The 22,199-nt window shown below is 40.3% G+C and overlaps 1 long non-coding RNA gene across 1 annotated transcript; it reads left to right on the forward strand.

The window, feature by feature from the left end:
* Positions 1-227: 227 nt before the first annotated feature.
* LOC103883262 lies at positions 228-21,528 on the forward strand. Its single transcript, XR_001901221.3, has 6 exons — positions 228-690; positions 6,183-6,322; positions 13,987-14,130; positions 16,728-16,852; positions 20,849-20,887; positions 21,444-21,528. It is a non-coding gene; the product is annotated as an uncharacterized LOC103883262 (long non-coding RNA).
* The last annotated feature ends 671 nt before the right edge of the window (positions 21,529-22,199 follow it).

Here is a 22,199-nt window from a genome sequence, read left to right on the forward strand (position 1 = left end):
AACACTTCAGTGAGAGCTCTCGTTGGCCCTGGGAACTGGCTGAATGTGTGTCCCTGCCATGACAGTTGTCCCCAGAACCAGAGGTAGAGTTCTGAAGACAGCTGTGAGGATTTCTTCACTTCCACCTGCTAGAGAGGCACTACCTCCAACTGCCACCCCTGAAGTACTGATGTTCTCAGCTGTCCCCACCCCTCCACCCCAGCAACTTTCCCACGCAGAGCAGTTAATCTGCTATTTAAGATGCAGACCTAGCTTTCTTTTCACAGCTTGCTCAGCCACATTTTGCAGTTTTGATTAGGAAATAGCACTCCGTGTGCAAGAATTGGGTTGGGTTACACCATTTAATAAAGCTATCATGTCTGATGTGAGCACTACTCACAAAAGGGAACAGGAGTCACACAGCTGTACTCTTTGTGGCATGAAATCATGCAGCTTGCACTTGGGTAAGGACCTTTCTGATGTCACCGGGTGAGGGATTAAGTCATAATTATGTAGATCTAAATTACCTTCCAGCAAACCCACTGGCGGTTCTTCATTAACATCACAGCAGGCTTTAATTCCAGCAGAGGACTGATCACCCTTCAGCTGCCCGACATCCAGCCTGAAGAATATGTTTGGAATTAAGCAGGGGTCTTGGTTGAAAAGAACATCAGGTGCTGTTTCTTGGCTTTGGTCGGAGACTTTATGTTGGTATGTATGAATCCTCCTTTCGTGACAGTGCTTGGGATGTGTGTGTGCCAGGTTCTACCCATTTGCCTTCATTGTCTCATGCTCACACACTGGAATCTGAGAATCCAGTAGTTATTAGGGACCTTGGATATCACTGAACATCTGAGTTTTGATCAGAAGGCAGTACTGATCCAAGTCGGATTTCCAGGACCATTTATGACTGAGGTGGCCAGTTGATGCCACCATGAACATCTTCCAGGCCCCGGAAAACTCTTCATGCAATGGACCAGAGCTATAACACCTTAGTGTCTATCCCTAGGGAGGCTGAAATAACCAGGAGAAGGGTCTTATGGATAAATGGGATTTTCTGGAAACTTGGGTGTTTCCCTCCCACATCAACTTGTGGGGGTAGATTTCCAATCAATGTGTAGGAAGCCTTGGGATTGATTAGTTGATTTTTGTTTTGGGTCACTCAGAGGCTTGTCTCAGCAAGAATAGTCGATAAACCATTTTCTCTTCCGTTTTCCATTAGAGTGAACCAAAGAGAATGCCTCCCAAGTTAGGCAGGATAAAACAACCTTGCTTTACGGAACTACAAAGCAGTCCCTGTGAATAATGAATGGTGAGATCTGCTTTTCTCCATTAGGGAGGGAGCTAGGCATTTCACACCCACCTTCTGGGAACCGCTGCCCATGAACTTTTTTCTTCTATCTGTAACAGGAATACTCTTAAGCTTACCTTAAATTGGGTAACGTTTAGCCCCTGACAAAATCATGGAGGAGATGACCAAGGGCTGGGAGAGACAGTCTGAGACAGTCGATCTCTAACCAGAATTAGATAACAGGCTTGAAAAAAGAATATATTACCCGGTTCCACTCCAGATGTACTAAATCAACATCTCCAGTGGTTGGGAGTTGAATTTTCTTCTTTGAACTTCCATAAGCTCAAATTTTTAATTTTAATTGTTGCTACTCTCCTAAGTCTTCCATGTGGTTTCTGAGCTCTGTTTTTTAAAATTTATATCTTTTTAATGTGTATATATCATAATTCCATACTACTTCATATTTTTTTCTGTAAAAAAAATGGTGGTGGTGGTGGATGTCAAGTTATAAGTCAACTTGAAAACAGAGTTGTGATGGTTAAGATTGAGTGTCAACTTGACTGGATTGAAGGATGCAAGGTATTGTTCCTGGTTGTGTCTGTGAGGGCGTTACAAAAGGAGATGAACATTTGAGTCAGTGGATGGGAGAGGCAGACCCACCCTCAGTCTGGGTGGGCACCATCTAATCAGCTGCCAGCGAGGCTAGAATAAAGCAGGCAGAAGGATGTGGGAGGACTTGATTTGCTGAGTCTTCCAGCCTACATCTTTCTCCCATGCTGAATACTTCCTTCCCATGAACATTAGACTCCAAATTCTTCAGTTTTTGGACTCTTGGACTTACACCAGTGGTTTGTCAGGGGTTCTCGGGCCTTTGGCCATGGTCTGAAGGCTGCACTGTCGGCTTCCTGACATCTGAGGTTTTGGGATGGACTCCCTTCCCTGCTCAGCTTGCAAATGGCCTATTGTGGGACTTACACCTTGTGATTGTATGAGTCAATACACCTTAATAAATTCCCCTTCATATATACACCTATATCCTATTAGTTCTGTCCCTTTAGAGAATCCTGACTAATACAAGAGGTCTTCTAAAAAATCCTCTACCCAGTAGAGAAGAAAATCACATTCAACATTGTGATAAATGGCCCTCTATCTTGGATTGAAGTATTTAAGTGAAAAGCAGCACACCACTTTAAAATGTGACTTATTCTATTGTGGGCTAGTCTTCCTAGGTAAAGTTCTTCCTTTTATTAAAACTCATTGTGCTTTTGATTTGCACCTCTCTGATGATTAGTGATGTTGAACATTTTTTCATATATTGTTGTATGTCTCCTTTTGAGAAGTGTCTGTTCATGTCTTTTGCCCACTTTTCAATGTTTTTTGTTTGTTTGTTCAATTATTTAAGTTCCTTATAAATTCTGGAAGTTAGACCTTTGTTGGATGCATAGTTTGCAAATATTTTCTCCCATTCTGTGGGTTGTCTGTTCACTCTGTTGATAGTTTCTTTTTCTATGAAGAAACTCTTTAATTAGGTCACACTTGTCACTTTTTGGTTTTATTGGAATTGCTTTTGAAGACTTAGTCATAAATTATTTCCCAGAGTCCATGTCCAAAATGGTGTTTCCTAGGTTTTCTTCTAAGATTCTTAAAGTTTGGGGTCTTACATTTACTTTAATGCCTCTTGGGTTATTTTTTTATAAGGTGAAATGTGGGGGTCCAGTTTCATTTCTCTACATATGGCTATCAAGTTATCCCAGCGAGATTTATTCAATAGAAAGTCTTTTCCCCATTGCTTATTTTTGCCAACTTTGTAGAAGATTAGATGGCCGCAGGTGTGCAGCTTTATTTCTGGGTTCTCTATTCTGTTTCATTGGTGTATGTGTTTGGTTTTGAGCCAGTATCATGTAGTTTTCATGACCGTAGCCTTATAGTATGATTTGAAGTTGGGTAATGTGATGTGCTTCTGGCTTTGTTCTTTTTGCTTTGGATTGTTTTGGCTACTTGGGCTCTTTTATGGTTCCGTACGCATTTTAGAATAGTTTTTTCTAAATCTGTGAAAAATGAAGTTGGCAGTTTGATAGGAATAGCACTGAGTCTGTAGATTGCTTTGGAAAGTATGGCCATTTAAATAACATAGATTCTTCTAATCCATGAGCATGGAGTATTTACCCATTTGTTTGTGCCATCTATGATTTCTTTTTTGCAGTGTTTTGTAGTCCTCCTTGTAGAGATCTTTCATCTTCTCGGTTATATGTATTCCTAGGATTTTTTTGTTGGTGTTTTGTTTTTGGTGTGGCTATTATAAATGGAATTGTGTTCTGATTTGGCTCTCAGCTTGAATATTGTTGTTGGTGTGTAGAAATTACGTATTTGATTTTGTACATTGATTTTGTAGCCTGAAACTTTGCTGAAGTCATGTATTAGTTCCAGGAGCCTTTCGGTGGAGTGTTTAGGGTTTTTAAGGTATAGAATCCTATCATCCACGAAGAGAGATAGTTTAACTTTTCCTATTTGGATGCCTTTTATTTCTTTCTCTTGCTTGATTGCTGTGGCTTGGACTTCTAGTACTATCTTGAACAGGAGTAGTGAGAGTAGGTATCCTTGTCTTGTTCCCCTTCTCAAGAGAAATGGTTTTAGCTTTTGCCCATTCAGTATGATGTTTGCTGTAGGTTTGTCATAGATATGTTCCTTTGATGCCTAGTTTGTTGAGGATTTTTATTATGAATGGATGTTGGATTTTTTTGGAAGTTTTTTCTGTATTTATTGAGATGATCATATGGTTTTTGTTTTTAATTCTGTCTATGTGGTGAATCACATTTATTGATTTGCATTTAATGATTGGCGTTTGAGGATTTTTGCATCTATATTCATCAAGGATCTTGGCCTGTAGTTTTCCTTTTATGTTGTGTCTTTGCCAGGTTTTGTTATCAAAACTGATGCTGGCTTCACAGAATGAGTGTGGGAGGAGTCTCTCCTCCTTGATTTTTTAAAACAGTGTCAGCAGAATTGGTACCAGCTCTTGTTTGTATGTCTGGTAGAATTTGCCTATGAATCCACCCAGTCTGGGACATTTTTTGGTTGGTAGTTTTTAAATTGCTGATTCAATTTCAGAACTCGATTATGGGTCTGCTCAGTATTTCAATTTCTTCCTGATTCAGTTTTAGGAGATTGTGTGTTTCCAGGAATTTTATCCATTTCCTTCAGATTTTCTAGTCTGTGTGTGTAGAGGTGTTCATAATAGTCTCTTAGGATCTTTTGTATCTCTGTGGAATCAGTTATAATGTCATCTTTGTCATTTCTGATTGTGCTTATTTGGATCTTTTCTGTTAACCTAGCTAGCAGATTATTAATCTTGTTCATCCTTTCAAATAACCAACTTTTGGTTTTGTTGATTCTTTGTATGGATTTTTGGGACTCAATTTTTTTCAGTTATGCTCTGATTTTAGTTATTTCTTTTCTTCTGCTAGATCTGAGGTTCATTTGCTCTTATTTTTCTAGTTCCTCTGGGTGTGATGTTAGATTGCTAATTTGAGATCTTTATAACTTTTTGAGGTAGACATTCAGTGTTATAAACTTTCCTCTTAACACTGCTTTTGCTGCATGCCAGAGATTTTGATATGTCGCATCTCTGTTTTCATTTATTTCAAATAATTTTATTTCTGTCTTGATTTTGTTGTTTACCCAAAAGTCATTCAGGAGCAAGTCATTAAATTTCCATGTAATTATGTGGTTTTGAAGAGTCTTCTTGGTATTGATTTCTATTTTTATTCCACTGTAGTCTGAGAGTATGGTTGGTATAATTTTGAGTTTTAAAAATTTATTGATACTTGCTTTATGAATGAGCATCTGATCAATCTTGGAGTATGTTCCATATATAGATGAGAAAAATGTATATTCTGTGGTTGATGAGTAGAGTATTCTGCATATATCTAATAGGTCCAATTGGTGACGTGTTGAGTTTAAGTCCAGGATTTCTTTGTTAGTTTTTTGCCTCGATGACCTGTCTAATGCTGTTAGTGGGTTGTTGAAGCCCCCCCGCTGCTATTGTGTGGCAGTCTAAAATCTTTTCGTAGATCTAGAAATACTTGTTTCAATAATCTGGGTGCTTCAGTGTTGGGTGCATATATATTTAGAATAATGAACTCTTCTTGTTGAATTGGATTATCATTATGTAATGCCCTTCTTTGTCCTTTATTCCTGTTGTTGGTTTTAACTCTGTTTTATCTGTTATAAGAAGAGTGACCCCCTGCTTTTTGTTTTGTTTTGTTTTCCATTTGCATGGCAGATCTTTCCCCAATCCTTTACTTTGAGCCGTTGGGCACCATTATGTGTGAGATGGGTCTCTTAAACACAGCACATGGAAGGAAGGGTCTTGTTTTTTTAATCCAACTTGCGACTCTATGCCTTTTACATTCAAGGCTAATATTTATGTGTGAAGTTTTGATCCTATAGTGAAGTTGTAAAATGAGGCTGGGACCTACTGGGCTGCATTCCGAGATAATTAAGGCATTCTAAATCACAAGATGAAATAGAAGTTCAGCACAAGATACAGGTCATAAAGACCTTGTTGATAAAATAGGTTGCAGTAAAGAAGCCGACTAAAACCTACTAAAACCAAGACAGCCATGAAGAGTGACCTTTGGTCATTCTTACTGCTACACTCTCAACAGTGCCATGACAGTTTACAAATTCCATGGCAATGACAGGAAGTTCCCCTATATGGTCTAAAAAGGGGAGGCATGAATAATCAAGCCTTGTTTAACATATCATCAAGAAATAACCATAAAAATAGATAACCAGCAGCCCTTGTGGCTGCTCCATCTATGGAGTAGCCATTCCTTTATTCCTCTACTTTCTTAACAAACTTGTTTTTGCTTTGCACTGTGGACTCGCCCTGAATTTTTTCTTGCCCAAGATCCAGGAACCCCCTCCTGAGGTCTGTATCAGGACCACTTTCCTGTAACATCTTTCTGGCAACCATGAAGGGATGATACTGAAGAGACCCCTAATCCCAACTAAAAATCATCTGCTTGCACCAATTTTGGCTGACTTTGGGTAAGTGGGGTGCATATACCTGGGTAAAGAATGGGATTGGGTTAGAGGCTCAACTTTGGGGAGTTAGAGTCTCTCCTAAGACAAGGTGGGTTAGAGGCCCCTCTTGGTAAAGTCTCTTTTGGCTAAGGATGGGTTTGGCACTATGGGATGCTAACTGCTGTTCTCTTTGAATTAATCTACCTTGCACTCATTGCTGATGGCTGTGGGTGACAGGATTAGGCATGTGCAGGATCATGGGACATGGGGAATGTCTTCTTCCCTAAAAGGGAAAACCTAAGAGCTGATGAAACTGCTGGAAAAGATCCCTTCATGACCAACAAGCAGCTGCCTGAACATTTGAGCAATGGGTGGATCTTTCTCTGGTCTCCCTGAGCTCTTCGCCTTCCCCACCCTGCCTCAGACAATGCTTTCTTTCTCTTTCTCTCTGTCTTTCTATGCTAACCAGTTGAATTAATGGTAAAAATCACATTTATCTCCTCTGTAAAGTTATGATTAATGGAAAAAGGATTTGAGAGACTAGTGTTAAGCTGTAGTGAATCTGGTGCGCTTTGTGTGTTTTTCTGTATTGTTCTGTCATAAAGAGGGGTACCTTAGGATAGGTCTGTCATAAAGAGGGGTACCTTAGGATAGGGCTTTTCAAAATGGCCCAACAAACTGGTCAGCTACGAACTTTGCTGCAGGTCCCTGAAAAAAACTGGATGAGGTTTCCTTCTTGTCTAGTATGTCCTTGGGAGCTTGACCTTGTAACCATGTGGCTGTGCTTTCTCCTTTCACAATGGTGGCCTGGGTTCAGGGTCCAATTCCTGGCTTAGAGAATGAGTCCTTTATCTTCTGTCTGTCTGTGTATTTATATGTGTTGTGTGTGTGATTATATATGAAAGAGCTTTGATTAATTGGCTTAAAAATAAGTGCTTAAATCAAATATTTTGTCAAAAAAGTAGAAAGTGTAATGCCTTTTACTTCATGTGACTTTAATAATCTTTGGAAAATAGAGATGGTTTTTTAAATTATTGGTAAAATAAAAATATCCTCCAAAATGTAAACATCTGGTCTAAATTATGCAGGTCAGATATTAAGTTTACTAAATGCTTTAAGGTCATAAACTGCTTCTTTGACTTTTAAAAATTGTTCAGTCTACCTACTTTGAAGCACTAGATTCTAGATAAGGCCTGGAGACATGTGGAATTAGCCATACCCCATAGCTATGCAAAGAAGTTTATAAAGAAAAGAGACTTCATATAAGAAAAGATCTTATATGGTAAATTCTTGCCCTAAACTAAAATAACTGGTTGTTTAAAAAAAGGGATGTTTAGGATAAGTCACAAAGTCAAAGTATGTCGTAGATAGTCTGTGTAGGTCACGAAATACCCATAACAGGGAATTTATGCAAGAAATGTAAAATTTAAAGGTGATTAGGCCTCCTAAATGCTTCATAGAATACTACTGTGACGCTTAACTGTACAACTTGCCTGCTTTACAGCTAGGTAAGGCTTGGGACATGTGAAGTTAGATGTTGAAAAGAGTAAGGACTTATCTGCACTTCTGTCTGGGTCCTAGGCTCCACAGTAGTACATAATTAAAATGGCTTACTAACCAGGCTTTTCACCAGAAGTAAGAGTTGCTAAGAGTTAACAGTATAACATGTATTTGAGACTAAAAAACAGTTTTATGTGCAAGGTGTGTAAAGAAAGTGAAATGTGTTTTTGGTACAAGATTATAAGAAGTCATAGGAATGTGGATTTTTTATGCCTAAAGTGTTAAAGGATTGTTTTAAGTTAGATAAGGTAAAGCTGAAGATTTAAGCAAGTTGTGGAAGGTTTGTGAAAAATTAGTTGTAAAAGAGATTCTGTGTGTGAACATATAGGCTGAAGTTAAAGGGGTATCATTCAGTTTTTCCATAAATTGAACAGTGGAATAAAAGAACAACAAGTGGTTAAAGCAAAAACCTGCTTATAATCTGCTCTTAATAAAAATTTGTAAAGGGTTACACAAGATTTATGAAAATCTTATCTTATGGTCAAATGGATTAAGATTGGACAGATTTATGTATAAGGTTTTATTAAGAATTGGGTTTAACAGTACACTAATGCAAAGGTAAAATTTGCCTTGTTTGGTATAGTAAAATCATACAAGAAGCACTGACAAATATAACAAAACTTATTGTAGGTTATTAATAATTATAATTGTTACATAAAATCATTGTATGCCACAGAGGTAACCAAACTTCTTTTTCAATCATGTTTTTGGCTGTTGTTGTCCTAAAACACTTTGTCATCCACAAACAATTGTTGTCTTGTTTTAATCCTCTTCAAAAGGTGGTTTATAGTCAGCTATAGAACTCTAACAGGTGTTCTTAAATGCAAGTTTCTGATAACTTTGGAAATTGTGACATTAGAATAGAAGAAACAACTTTCAGAACTCTCATGGAGAACTGAAATGTTCATGAATATCAAACAGAAGAGAAATTAACTGCATGGAGTAAACTAAAAGAAGTCTAAAGTAATCTTTTTAACTTTTTGCTTAAAACGTTGCTGATGCCTTGTTTTGTTTTTCAAAGTCAAGAAAACAAATTTTAAGCTATTTACGGCTTTTATCAATTAGGTAAAGTATACTCCTATGAACCCAGTTTGGAGCATATTTGTTTCTCTCTACCTTGTTTCTCCAGAATTTGGAAACTACATGTGAATAATCTTAATTTATGGCAATATAGTTATTTGCATAAGTTATTTGCAATAAGAATCTGTTTTCTTTTGTAACAGGACACAATTGGAAAAACTAGTTATTTTACCAAGGCTTTGACTGGAATGGTGTGTTTTCCTTTAAGGAATTAAATTTGACTTACAGGGCCAATAGAAGTCCCTTGGGAAAACTGGCTTCATAACTTGTCTACACAGTCCCTGTACAGGGTTCCTGACATGTCGTAAGTAAAGAATGTCACTTTCTATCAGGCCTGGAGAGCTAAGTTATCTTGAAACCTCAAGAGGAGAGGAATTTATTCAACTTACAGGTATTTGAGGGTATAAACCCATGGCAGGGCTCAGCTCTAAAAAAGTCTTATCTAAGATTCCTTTTATGGAACAGAGTTCCATCAATGGCAATTTAAAGACAGCTTATGTGAAAAATAATTATTCTTGCTGCACTTTATACAAATAATCAGGGCAAGTAAAATAAAACAAATCAGTCTTACCATGATTTATCTTAATAAAAATGGGAAACTGGAGAGAGAAAAATTATGTTTCAAGAACTATGGTACACTTGTTATTAAATTCTAGTCTCATTAGTTGTTTATCAGTTTATTTCCTGCAATTAAGACTGATCCTGCTTATTCCTGTGAACCAACCAATGATCTCTGGCTGCTGCTCAGAAGAAACAAGAGGCATGGGTAATGTAAAAATCTGGATCAATATTCTAATTCTAGGCACATATTGAAATCATCTAGCAACCCCATATCAGCTTGGTTCCAACAGCTGCCCAGTTCATGGAAAGCCTTCTAATTTAGTTTACTTGGGATAATTTTACTTATTTTGCCTTACTCTTGTGTAATATATTGCTGTTGAACTCTTTGTGTAGGAATGAGGATGAGGTTACTCAATGTTTTCTTAAATGGAACACTTACTAATATTCCAGATATCACCTTTTGTTGGAACTCAAAAGTTATGAATGGCCCTCATCATACCAATGCTTTCTGACTGAGCTGTTCTCTACCCCAAACACAAGAGACTCTAATAGTTAGGCATGAACATCATTGCCCCTATTCTGCCTGAAGAAGTTACAGAAGATAGATCTTCATTCCTCTGCAAACCTTGAAATTAGGGTTGTCTTTTAAAAGAAGGGGTGGGGGGAAATGTCAGAGGCATTTGAAACAGACCAAATCAATCTTGAATAGGGGCTGGGTAAAATGAGGCTGAGACCTACTGGGATGCATTTCCAGATGGTTAAGGCATTCTAAGTCATGGGATGAAACAGGAGGTCAGCACAAGATACAGGTCATAAAGACCTTGTTGATAAAACAGTTTGCAGTAAGGAAGCTGGCTAAAATCCACCAAAACCAAGATGGCCATGAAGAGTGACTTCTGGTTGTCTTCACTGCTACACTCCCACCAGTGTCATAACAGCTTACAAATGCCATGGCAACAACAGGAAGTTCCCCTATATGGTCTAAAAAGGGGAGGCATGAATAATCTACCCCTTGTTTAGCATATCATCAATAAATAACCATAAAAATGGGTAACTAGCAGTCCTTGTGGCTGCGTTGTCTATGGAGTAGCCGTTCTTTTATTCCTCTACTTTCTTAATAAACTTGCTTTTGCTTTGTACTGTGGACTCGCCCTGAACTTTCTCTTGCCCAAGATCCAAGAATCCTCTCTTGGGGTCTGGATCAGGACCCCTCTCTTGCTAACAATACTATTTAAGCAAGGCCCCAGTACCACTGCCTTGAGAGGGAAATACTTTTGAACTGAGGGCTTTCCCTGCAATGAGTACAGCATGCATTACTAAACTTCTACTTGTTTTTCTTCTGTTAATCTTACTTTTGTTTTCAGGAGGGTGTCTCAATTAAGAACTTAAAAAAGAAAGGAAAAGAAATTATGTTTGCTCCCCTACATACTTTATGCACAGAGCCTGAAAGTAATTGTTTACAATACTTTTAATAATTTCGTGCATGAAACAAAGTTCTGACTGAGACCTGTCATATGAGGTCAGCTGTGGAATTTTCCACTCATGGCATCATGTCAGTGCTCAACTTTCAAATTTTGGAACATTTCAAATTTCAGATTTTTATATTATGGATGCTGAACCTGTACCCTCTGTATCCAGGGTTTGTTGTTGCTGTTTTGTTGTTTTTACTGTTTGTTTAGTAACTTTCCTGGACAAATTCTGTAAATAAGTATTTCCTATTATGATTGAAGTCCTACTCAGTTAACTTAGTGGTCAGCTAATAATTGAACAGAGGTTTTCTTAAGATCTTTGAACTAATAAGTCTCTAGCCTTAGCCAACGGGTACTGTTAGCTATGTGCTGGGGCACCCTTTCAATGCTCTGGTATGACTTCCTGCTTGCAAGGTCAGCCAGAGGTGAGAAGTTAGGTTCCACTTAGGTCTTTCCTGAGCACACACAGCTCTGCCATGTGTATGGCCTTCCAGATCCCCTGTGATATGTTGGAGCTTTTCAAAGCCCCCTGTGAATATCCCCTTCCCAAGATCTTCCTTTTAAATGTTTTGCCAGGCTCCCATTTGCCTCAACTGGTATTGCAGCCTCAGGCAGCCACATGTTAAATCATTGCTATTGGTTGTTTTTGACAAACACCCTAGGGATAAGTTCTACTCCCCAGATCCCAAGCAATGAGTTGTGAATCAGATCAAATAATGGCAATAACATCCTGTGAATGGAGCTTTTCCAGGGAGCTGAAAGGTAAAATAGTGACAAATCTAAGGAGATGTGCTTTTGGGGGAGCTCTAAACCCAGGTTATACCTTCGGTGGCAGTAAGGCTGCTCATATTCATAGCTTCCATAATTGCAGAGCTGCTGTTTTCAAGGTTTCTGCAGAGTGGGAGTGAGGAGTACAGGAATAGTGCAAGTTATCATGTTACAACGTTTTGCTATTCTTACCAAGATTCAGCAGTTTTTCTTGCATAAATGTTCCTTGGATTTTTTGCAAGCCTTTGGTTAATTGCAGAGTTTTTAAAAAGTTTATTATTATTATTATTATTATTATTATTTTGGCCATGTATTCTTAAGAGTGGATTTTGGGAAGGTTATTACTTCACCATTCTGGAAGTTTCCAACCTCTCAACCTGACCTAGAGCTGCAATGAACAGTTATGAGGTATTAAAGCAAACTAAACATGGTCTGAGAAGGACTCCATACTTCTATATTTGAGTCCTTGTGGATGAACTGTAACCTAACTGGATAGGTAGACAAGATTAAAAATCTCATTTAGGAGTATGCACCTGTAACAATAGCTGAGTCTTGGCCAGTCCCAGCAGCCATACTTCAACCACTCATATACTGCTGAGTGTTCAAAATGTGTTCAAAAAAGGCAAATGCCCAGCTGTAACCAACCCAGCTGTTTTTATGCCTTACTTCCGATTTCTGTATGTCACTTCCCTTTCTTTGTCTATAAATTTGTTCTGACCACCAGGCATCACTGTAGTCTCTCTGAATCTGCTGTGATTCTGAAGGCTGCACAATTCGTGAATCATTCATTGCTCAATTAAACTCCTTTAAATTTAATTTGGCTGAAGTTTTTCTTTTAACAGAGGCTTAGCAATGGAATTAAGGGGATGGGAAGACTGTCCTTTTGGTGAATTTTTATTTTTATTTTTTAATTTATTTTTATTTTTTACAGCTGCACCAAATGCTTTTCCAGAAGTTTCTGTCCTTTCCCTCTTTTTTTTTAATTGAGACAGAGTCTCGCCCTGTCACCCAGGCTAGAGTGCAGTGGCACGATCTCGGTTCACTGCAAGCTCTGCCTCCCGGGTTCACGCCATTCTGCTGCCTCAGCCTTCCGCGTAGCTGGGACTACAGGTGCCCGCCGCCATGCCCGGCTAGTTTTTTTGTAGTTTTATTAGAGATGGGGTTTCACTGTGTTAGCCAGGATGATCTCGATCTCCTGACCTCGTGATCTGCCCACCTTGGCCTCCCAAAGTGCTGGGATTACAGGCATGAGCCACCTGTCCTCTCTCTGAGCACTTGGAAAGCCTGTGCCCTTTGTAACCACCTGCCAGCCTTGCAAGGTAGAAAGGTATCCACATTCAGAGAAACCTTCCTGAGGCCCTAATGATACAAAGATAATCCAAGGGGAGTCCTAATGTCAGCCTGAGATGAGAGGATCTTCCAGCCTCTTGGGACCTTCTCTCCGATCAGCTTTCTCAGCAAGGTTTCCCAGTGCCACTAGTCGCTCTTCTCCTTGCCTTGATGGTGCCTCACCAATTTGTAGCTATCTTCTCACTTTTGGCCACCCCTCAGGCACTTTTTGTGTACTGCGTGATGCCCTAAGAGATTTTAAACCGTCTGTAACACTGGCAAGAGCTATATCTCTTCACTATTGGGAAATAAGGAAGTCTCAATGACTTTCACAAGAATATTCCGAATTATAACCAAGGTCTGCACGTCTGGCTTAGCAGCAGCTGCCTTCAGAATGGCCAGTTATTGCTGGTGACCAGTGTGATAACTGATCAGTAGAAACTCCACACCCTTGGATGAGTCATGTTTCCAGGCTGATTACATCTCTTTCACAGCAAATGGCCTTCTCGGGAGAGCCAGCTTAGCATCTCACTGGAGCCAGACAGCCTTGGTATTAGAGTGATAGCATAAGGGATCCTTTTTATTTGCTATAATAAGCCTCATTTCCTATGAAGAAGGAAGTGGAGAGATTTTGACTTTGCAAGACACTTCTGGAGAGAAATTGGCCCACACAGTAAGAGGAGCAGAAGGAGAACAACTTGGATGTATGCGTCAGACCTTGCCCCCTTGAAAATCCTGAACCAGACAGTGTGGCAGATTACAGATGGCTGCAAATTCATTGATATTCCTCATGTTGAGAGGTTGGATCTATGACTGGACTATTACATTTTGACCTTCAGAGTATGGTCAAAGTGATGCTATGCTCATTTTAGGACTAGCATTTAAAAGGACTGGTCACATCTGTTTTGGTTTTTTTTTTAGAGCCCTGAGTCACTGTTTAAGAAGTTCAACTACCCTGCTGAAGAGATCACATGGATAGGCTCTGAGACTACAGCCTGAGAGCTGTTCCCACCAAGGTGTCAGGCTTGTGAATGAAGCCATCTTGGATGTTCCAAACTGGCCCAGGTATCAGCTTAGTACCATCAGGTGACTCTAGTTGGTGCCACATGGAACAGAAGAATCACCCAGCTGATCACCCCTCAAATTCCTGACCCATAGTATCATGAGATACAATAACTGTTTTAAGCTACTAAGTCTTGGATTAGTTTGTTTTGCAGAGACAAATAATGAGAACAGGGAGCCAGTTGCCCTTCTGTGAGAGTCTGCCTTAGACATGAGCAAGGGACCAGAGATAGACCCTTACATTTCTGCAGCTGCATCTAGATGGGGCCCATATAACCTCTCTTAGAGTGTCCTGCTGGTGCATCATTGAATGGGGATCCTAGGTGTCTGCTTAGTACACTAGCTGGTCATACCCTCCCTTATCCTCTTGGCGAATAGCAAATCTTGTGCTTATGACTAGCAAATATATATATCTAGAAGGAAAATTGCTGAGTCACGGATATGTAAATTTCTAAACTTTTTGATACACACTGTCAAATTGTATTCCAGAAAGATTCCACCCTTTTCCAGTTGCTTCCAAAGTCTATGAGAGTGCTTACTTACTGCCCCCTCAGTAACACTGGCTGTTATCAACTGTGTGGTAACTGTGACTTTATATGTAATGTCATCCATTTGCATGACCTTGTCAGAGGCCTTTACCAGAGCAACTTCATCTTGAATATGAGCTGGGTAAAATGAGGCTGAGACCTACGGGGCTGCATTCCCAGACGGTTAAGGCATTCTAAGTCACAGGATGAGATAGGAGGTCAGCACATGATACAAGTCATAAAGAACTTGCTGATAAAAGAGGTTGCAGTAGGCTGGGTGCGGTGGGTCATGCCTATAATCCCTGCACTTTGGGAGGCCGAGGCGGGTGGATCACGAGGCCAGGAGATTGAGACCATCCTGGCCAACATGGTGAAACCCCGTCTCTACTAAAAATACAAAAATTAGCTGGGCCTGGTGGCATGTGCCTGTAGTCTCAGATACTCTGGAGGATGAGGCAGGAGAATCACTTGAACCCGGGAGGCAGAGGTTGCAGTGAGCAGAGATCATGCCACTGCACTTCAGCCTGGTGACAGAGCGAGACTCAGTATCAAACAACAACAACAACAACAATAAAAACTAGGTTGCAGTAAAGAAGCTGGCTAAAACCAACCAAAACCAAGATGGCCATGTGAGTGACCTCAGGCCATCCTCACTGCTACACTCCTATCAGTGCCATGACAGTTTACAAATGCCATGGCAACACCAGGAAGTTACCCTATATGGTATAAAAAAGGGAGGAACCCTCAGTTCCCAGAATTGCCCACCTTTTCCAAGAAAATTCATGAATAGTCTACTCCTTGTTTAGCGTATAATCAAGAAATAACCAAAAAAATGGTCAACTAGCAGCCCTCAGGGCTGCTGTGCCTATGGAGTAGCCATTCTTTTATTCCTTTACTTTCTTAATAAACTTGCTTTCACTTTACTTTATGGACTCTCCCTGAATTCTTTCTTGTGTGAGATCCGAAAACCCTCTCTTGGGGCCTGGATCAGGACCCCTTTCTGGTAACAACCTGTTTACTCATCTGTGTATCCAACATGCTTGGTGTAGGGTCTGGAACCAAGTGGGTTCACAACAATTTTTTTTTTAATGTATAAGTACTCCAAAGGCTGCACAATCTATTCTTTCAGGCCAAAGTCCTGTTGCCTCTACATCTTTCTGTACACGGCCCACAAGTGCCTCAAGTTTATTATCACCTCCTTCACCTCCAACCCTTTACCTCCAAACCTGCTTCTCCCCATCCTGCCTGGTGTTCCTTATCTCACTGAATAGCAGGCCATCCCCTCAGTTAACCTAGCTAGAAACCGGGGAACCTACCTTTGCTCCTTTACCACTTCCTCTTACCCCTTCCCATTCAACCAATTATCATGTCCTGTCAATTCTGTCATCTTTCACCTATTCATTCATTCTAAAAATATTTATTGACCATCTATTGTGTGCCAGGGATTGTTCTAAGTATTGGAGCCACAGAGAACAAAAGATATAAAAGCCTCTGCCCTCAAAGAGTGTATACTTTAGTTGGGGAAGACAAACAATAATCAAATTAATGACTGAGTTATACAGAATGCCAGATGGCAATAAAAACCATGGAGAAAAATTAAGCAGAGAAAGTATATGGTGTGGGGAAAGGGCTGCTGTTTTATTTATTTATTTATTTATTTAATTTTTTGAGATGGAGTCTCGCTCTGTCACCCAGGCTGGAGTGCAGTGGTGCAATCTCAGCTCACTGCAACTTCCACCTCCTGGGCTCAAGTGATTCTCCCGCCTCAGCCTCCTGAGTAGCTGAGATTGCAGGCATGTGCCAATTAAACCCAGCTAATTTTTGTATTTTTAGTAGAGGTGGGGCTCTGCCATGTTGGCCAGGCTGGTCTCAAACCCCTGACCTCAGGTGATTCACCTGTCTCAGCCTCCCAAAGTGTCAGGATTACAGGCGTGAGCCACCACGCCCAGCCAGGGCTGCTGTTTTAAATAGGTGGTCAAGAAAGGAATCATTTAAAGGTAAAATTAAAGCAGAGACCTAAAGGAGGTGAGGGAGCAATCACGCTTTTATTTACGTATTTACAATTTTTTAAAGACAGGGTCTCATTTCTGTTGCCCAGGCTGGAATGCCATAGCCTACAATCGTAGCTCAATTCAACCTCGAACTTCTGGACTCAAGCAATCCTTCTGCCTCAGCTTCCCAAGTAGCTGAGACTATAGGTGGGTACTACCATGCCTGACTAATTTTTAGATTTTTTTTTTTTTTTTTTTTTTAAGATGGGGTCTTGCTATGTTGCCTGGGCTGGTCTGGAACTGCTGGGCTCAAGCAATCCTGTCTTGGCCTCCCAAAGGAATGGGATTATGGGCATGAGACATTGCACCCGGCCATTGTGTTTTTAAGTATTTCCTGAATCTGTCCACCTCCCTCCATCTGTATTACTACCACCCTAGTTGAAGCCACTACTGTCATTCTCCTTGACCACTGACTAGTCTTCCTGCCATCTGCCTTCCAATCCATTATCCATCTTCCAGGGTGATATCTGTAAAGTCAAAACCCAATACTACTTTCTTGCTTAAAACTCCTTAGTGGTTACACCAGATCCCTCAAGATAAAAAAATATATACTTATTAATATCTCCTACTGGCCACTGAATTATTCTCCAACCTTATCTCTCCAAGTCCCCAGTTGTAGTCACAACTACTTTTAGTCCTTTCAGTAAGCATGGAGCTGAACTTTTAAAAACCTTCTGAAGCTCTTTTTTTTCTCATTCCATAAAGAAAATAGTGGAATTTTGTTTTTGTTGTAGATTCTTTTTTATTTGGGTTTGAGATGTGTTTTAGAGAACTTGGCTGCCTTTAAAAGAGCCATTCATTCAGAAAGGGTAGGTTTTGTGGCAGGATGAAGCTTTCTAATCAGTAAGAAAGGAGCTAATCATGCAGGTGAGGAATGTTTATAGCTGAACTAAGTCAGGGGCTGCAGCTATACATTGTTAATAAGCTATGGTCTGGTAGCACGGCCCCAGCTATTAACAGCATAAGCTGGATGGACTCTAGATCTTGGTGTGATCAGAGTCCAAGGCTCTGTATCCTTGGAGAGGGAGCCTGTTTGGACTAGCATCAGGGGTTAGGTTTTGCGGGCAAGAGGGTATTTCTGGTGAATGTGTTTAGCATCCCTTGTGCTCTGAGGCAGGCTAGGACTGCACCCTGGGTCCTGCCTTGAAAATTTGCATTGAAGTTTCCAAGGACATGTGGATGGCTCAGTGCAAACTCATGCCCATAACTAGGAAAGTCATGGTTAGTAGATGTCCTATTGTGGAGGACCAGAGGAACTGACACTGCATCTGAAGGGCACGGCATTTATTAAGGAGGGACAGGATAGCCCAAACTGGGCAGCTCCCTGAGAAATGACATCCTTAAAGACCAGACTCAGGCGCCTCCTTCCAGAACACACTTCCCAGAAGTGGCTGTGGCAAAGTTTTCAAGGACTGCCATCTAAACAGGAATAGTACTGGAGGGTTGGTTAATCAGCATAAAAGGGGTAAGAAATGAGTGCTGAAATTGTTCAAGACGTGGTGGGCTGGTAAGACTTTATGGGCTTTAGCAACTTTTTGTGAATGAATTTAAAAAATAAGTAAACCTAGTACTTAACAGCTATGAAACAGCACTGGGGGTCCTCAAGCACCCAGAACGCATGCAGAACTCTGTCTCTAGATAAAACTAGAAGGTGGGTCTGATCCTGCTGACAGAACATCGTTGTGCTTGCCTCAGAGGAAACTTTCCAATAAGGTGCGGGACAGAGAATAGGGACAGAGAGTGCTTCCTGAGCAGGCTAGAAGATGATGTTTGTGCTCACTTGCTAATGAATGTTGTCTGTGGACTGTTTATTTTGTAGCATACTACCTGCTAGTAAAGTTGTGAGGAGGAGCCACATTGCTTCCATCTCTGCTTATGGCAGAAGGCTACTGATGTTTACTGAAGGAATTTGGACAGCAGGAATGTCAAATTGCCCTAGATCAGTCCTCGATGGAGGGTGGGATGTGGGGCGAATGGTGTAACTACTCTTACTTCCCTTCTGAACTCTGTAGGGTCTGGAACAGTGTGTAAGCACCTCAGGGGCATCCAGAAAACACGGAAATGAAAATACAAGAAAACGATGACAGTTAATACAACTGCAAGATGCAAGAATTTCTATATCCCCTATGAAAACACTTTAATGTTTGCTGTTATCATAGATGATGAATTGCTCTTTAACTGCCAAGAGGCCTAGTACCTTATGCTTTATTAGTATCTTAAAGCGAGCTGAGTTAACAGCATTTAAGTGTTATGTTTCCTCATTTTAAGATTGCAACTTCAAATCTCATTCAAAACCATTAGCATTTACATCCATTGGGATATCAGAGAAATACAAGGAACTCTAAGTTGTTGGGGAGGAGGGTAGAAAAATACATTCTTTTCCTGAATCTTTTTCATGTTTTGGTGATTGGGCCTACGTTGCTAGAAGGTAAACACTTACTGCTGAGGATGGGTAATAAATGATACTGAAATAGAAAGTTCCTAAGGAAAAAGGGGCTGGTCCAGTGAGATAATTAGACATCAGGATTTTGGAGCAGGGATGTGTGGCATCTTGTAGGGGGTTTTAAGCTTCCATAACAGCTAATTATTATGGATAGCAGATTTATAATATCTATAATATTATAATATTATACATAGTTAACTATTATAGTTTTATTCTGTTTGTTGGATTTACATAGAGGCTTTCCTATGAATACTCAGAGACACTGAATTAAGACCTATGTATTTGAGCCCAGTAATACTATAGGAGTTCAAATAAAGGAAAAAGGTGGATAAAGCAAAAGACACAAATAAACTAGGGGGATCCAGGGTTGCTTGTTGTGATGGTTGAGGCAGGAAATTAAAGAAAAATAAATTAAAAAGAAAGAGAAATAAGTTTTCCTGTATTAGTCTGACTTACCCCAGAGGCAGCAACAGGCACAGCCCAGACCCAGGAAAAGTCTTGGTAATATTATGTAATGTGCTCTGGAGACTCTCCCAGCACTCCTTCAACATAAGGAGAAGAAAAACAAATTTTCCTTTGTTTTATGGAATGAGTTTATAGATTCCTGTTCTCTGTAACGAGTGACTTAAAGAATTCTGTTTTATCTAAGAAGTACAACGAAGGTCATGAGAAGCCTGAGTAGGCCTGAACTACAGCTGCCTGGGCACCAGAATGAAGGTTATAGGATAGGTCCCTTCCCAGACAAACCTAGGGAATGAATATCTAGGTTGCTTGGCAACAGTCATGTGCAATCCTGTCTTTGTCCTGCGTCTGTATCCCTGCTTTCATGCCGCTGTGAGCTTGCTTCAAGCTAGCCCATCCCCTTTTGTGAAGTGTGTATAAAAGTCAAGTGCAGTCTCTGTTCCAAGTCCAGTTTTTTGGGGATGAGTCAGCTGGGCCTGAGTGCACTCAATAAAGATTCTCCTGTTTCAACCCGAGGTCTCTCTTGTCCTCCTGAATCCTGCAACAAGGGTTAGTTTTTTATGTCAACTTGACTGAGCTAAGGGATGCCCAGATCACCGGTAATAAATTATTTCTGGGTCTGTCTGTGAGGGTGTTTCTGGAAGGGCTTAGCATTTGAAGCAGCAGGCTGTGTAAAGATCTGTCCTTACCAATGTGGGTAAGCATCATCCAACTTGTTGAAGGCCCTGTTAGAATAAAAAAGGTGGAGCAGGGACAAGTCTTTCCCTCTTTCTTTATGTTGGGATATCCATATTCTTCTGCCTGTAAACATTGGAGCTCTTGGTTCTTGAGCCTTTGTACTCTGAGACTTAGACCAGTCCCCCACTTTCAACTCCCCAACTGAGAGTTAAACCACTGGCTCTACTAGTTTTCAGGCCTCCAGACCTGGGCTGAATTACACCACCAGCTTTCCTGATTCTCTAGCTTGCAGATGGCAGATTATGGAACTTCTCAGTCTCCATAATCACGTGAGCCAATTCCCATAATAATTCTGTCTCCTCGTCTCTCTCTCTGTCTTGCTCTGCTCTCTCTTTTATACACACACACACATATATGCAGGTCTTCAACTTATGATGTGTTTAACAGGATGTAAGTCAAGCAGTGTTATTGAATGAGTATTGCTTTTGAACCATTGTAAAGCCAAAAAATTTTACATCAAAACATTGTAAGTCATGGATCATCTGTATATGTAATTCTAGGGGTGCAAAGATTCCATGAATCTGCTGAGTTCTAACAAGGTAAGAACAAAAAAGTCAAGAATATTTGTTGTTCTTCATTTATTGTTTGAGATATACATACATGTATATATATAAAATTATAGACAATAGTTTTTTCTGTTTATATGTTAGATATATATTTATATATTTTTGTTTATATGTTGGATATATATATCTTAAAGATACATATATATATCCTATTGGTTCTATTTCTCCGGAAAACCCTGGCTAATACACTCCTTGAGTGAACAACGCATACTTGTTGCTTCTGTCTTTAGTACAGACATGTACTGTCTGAGGACTTGTTGGGAAAGCACTATCTTTTTTCTCCCCCTTCAGCCTCAAAATTTGGCTCTTATTCTCAATCCTCCACTCAACTAGTTCTCTTTAAAGCCAAAATTTCATCCCTCATTAAAATTCCCTTGCTCTTTCTGCTCTCCTCACCATGATCAGCCTCTTTGTTGTGTGTATCAGTCAGGATAGGCAGGGTTATGCTGCAGTAACAAACAATCTCAAAATGTCAATGGCTTTAAACAACAAAGATGTATTTCTTACTTACCTCATGTGTCCACTGCAGGTCAGCTGGGGCTCTGGTCTGCATCTTCCTCCCTCTGGAACCCTAGCTGAGTGAGTGGTCACTATCTGGAACATTGCTGTCATTGTGACAGAGGGGGCACTGAGCTCTGGAGGATTTCACACAGGTAATTAAATGGCTTTGGTTGGGAAGTGACACCCTTCTACTCATAACTTATTGGTTAAATAATCACATGGTACCACCCAAACACAGAAGGGCCTTGATATGGTTTGGCTGTGTCCCCACCCAAATCTCATCTTGAATTGTAGCCCCCATAATTCCCACATGTGGTGGGAAGGACCCAGTAGGAGATGACTGAATCATGGGGGCAGTTTCCCCCACAATGCTCTGTGGTAGTGAATAAGTCTCATGAGATCTGATGGTTTTCTAAGGGGTTTCCCCTTTCACTTGGCTCTCATTCTGTCTTACCTGCTGCCATCTAAGACATGCCTTTTGCCTTCCACCATGATTGCAAGGCCTCCAGCCATGTGGAACTGTGAGTCCATTAAACCTCTTTTTCCTTATAAACTACTCAGTCTTGGGTATGTCTTTATCAGCAGTGTGAAAATGGACCAATACAGGCTCAGAAATGCAATCCTACTATACTCCTGGAAGAGGAAGAGCAAGATATATTGAGAACCTAATGAAAACCTCAGACCTGATTTCATATAATGCACTTATACACCATCACCTCCAATCACCCATGCTGTATGCATGTAATTCTAGAGGGTTCAAAGATCCCATGTATCTGCTGACTGC

Source organism: Papio anubis, chromosome 4 (assembly GCF_008728515.1).
Source record: "Papio anubis isolate 15944 chromosome 4, Panubis1.0, whole genome shotgun sequence".
Lineage (NCBI taxonomy): Eukaryota > Metazoa > Chordata > Mammalia > Primates > Cercopithecidae > Papio > Papio anubis.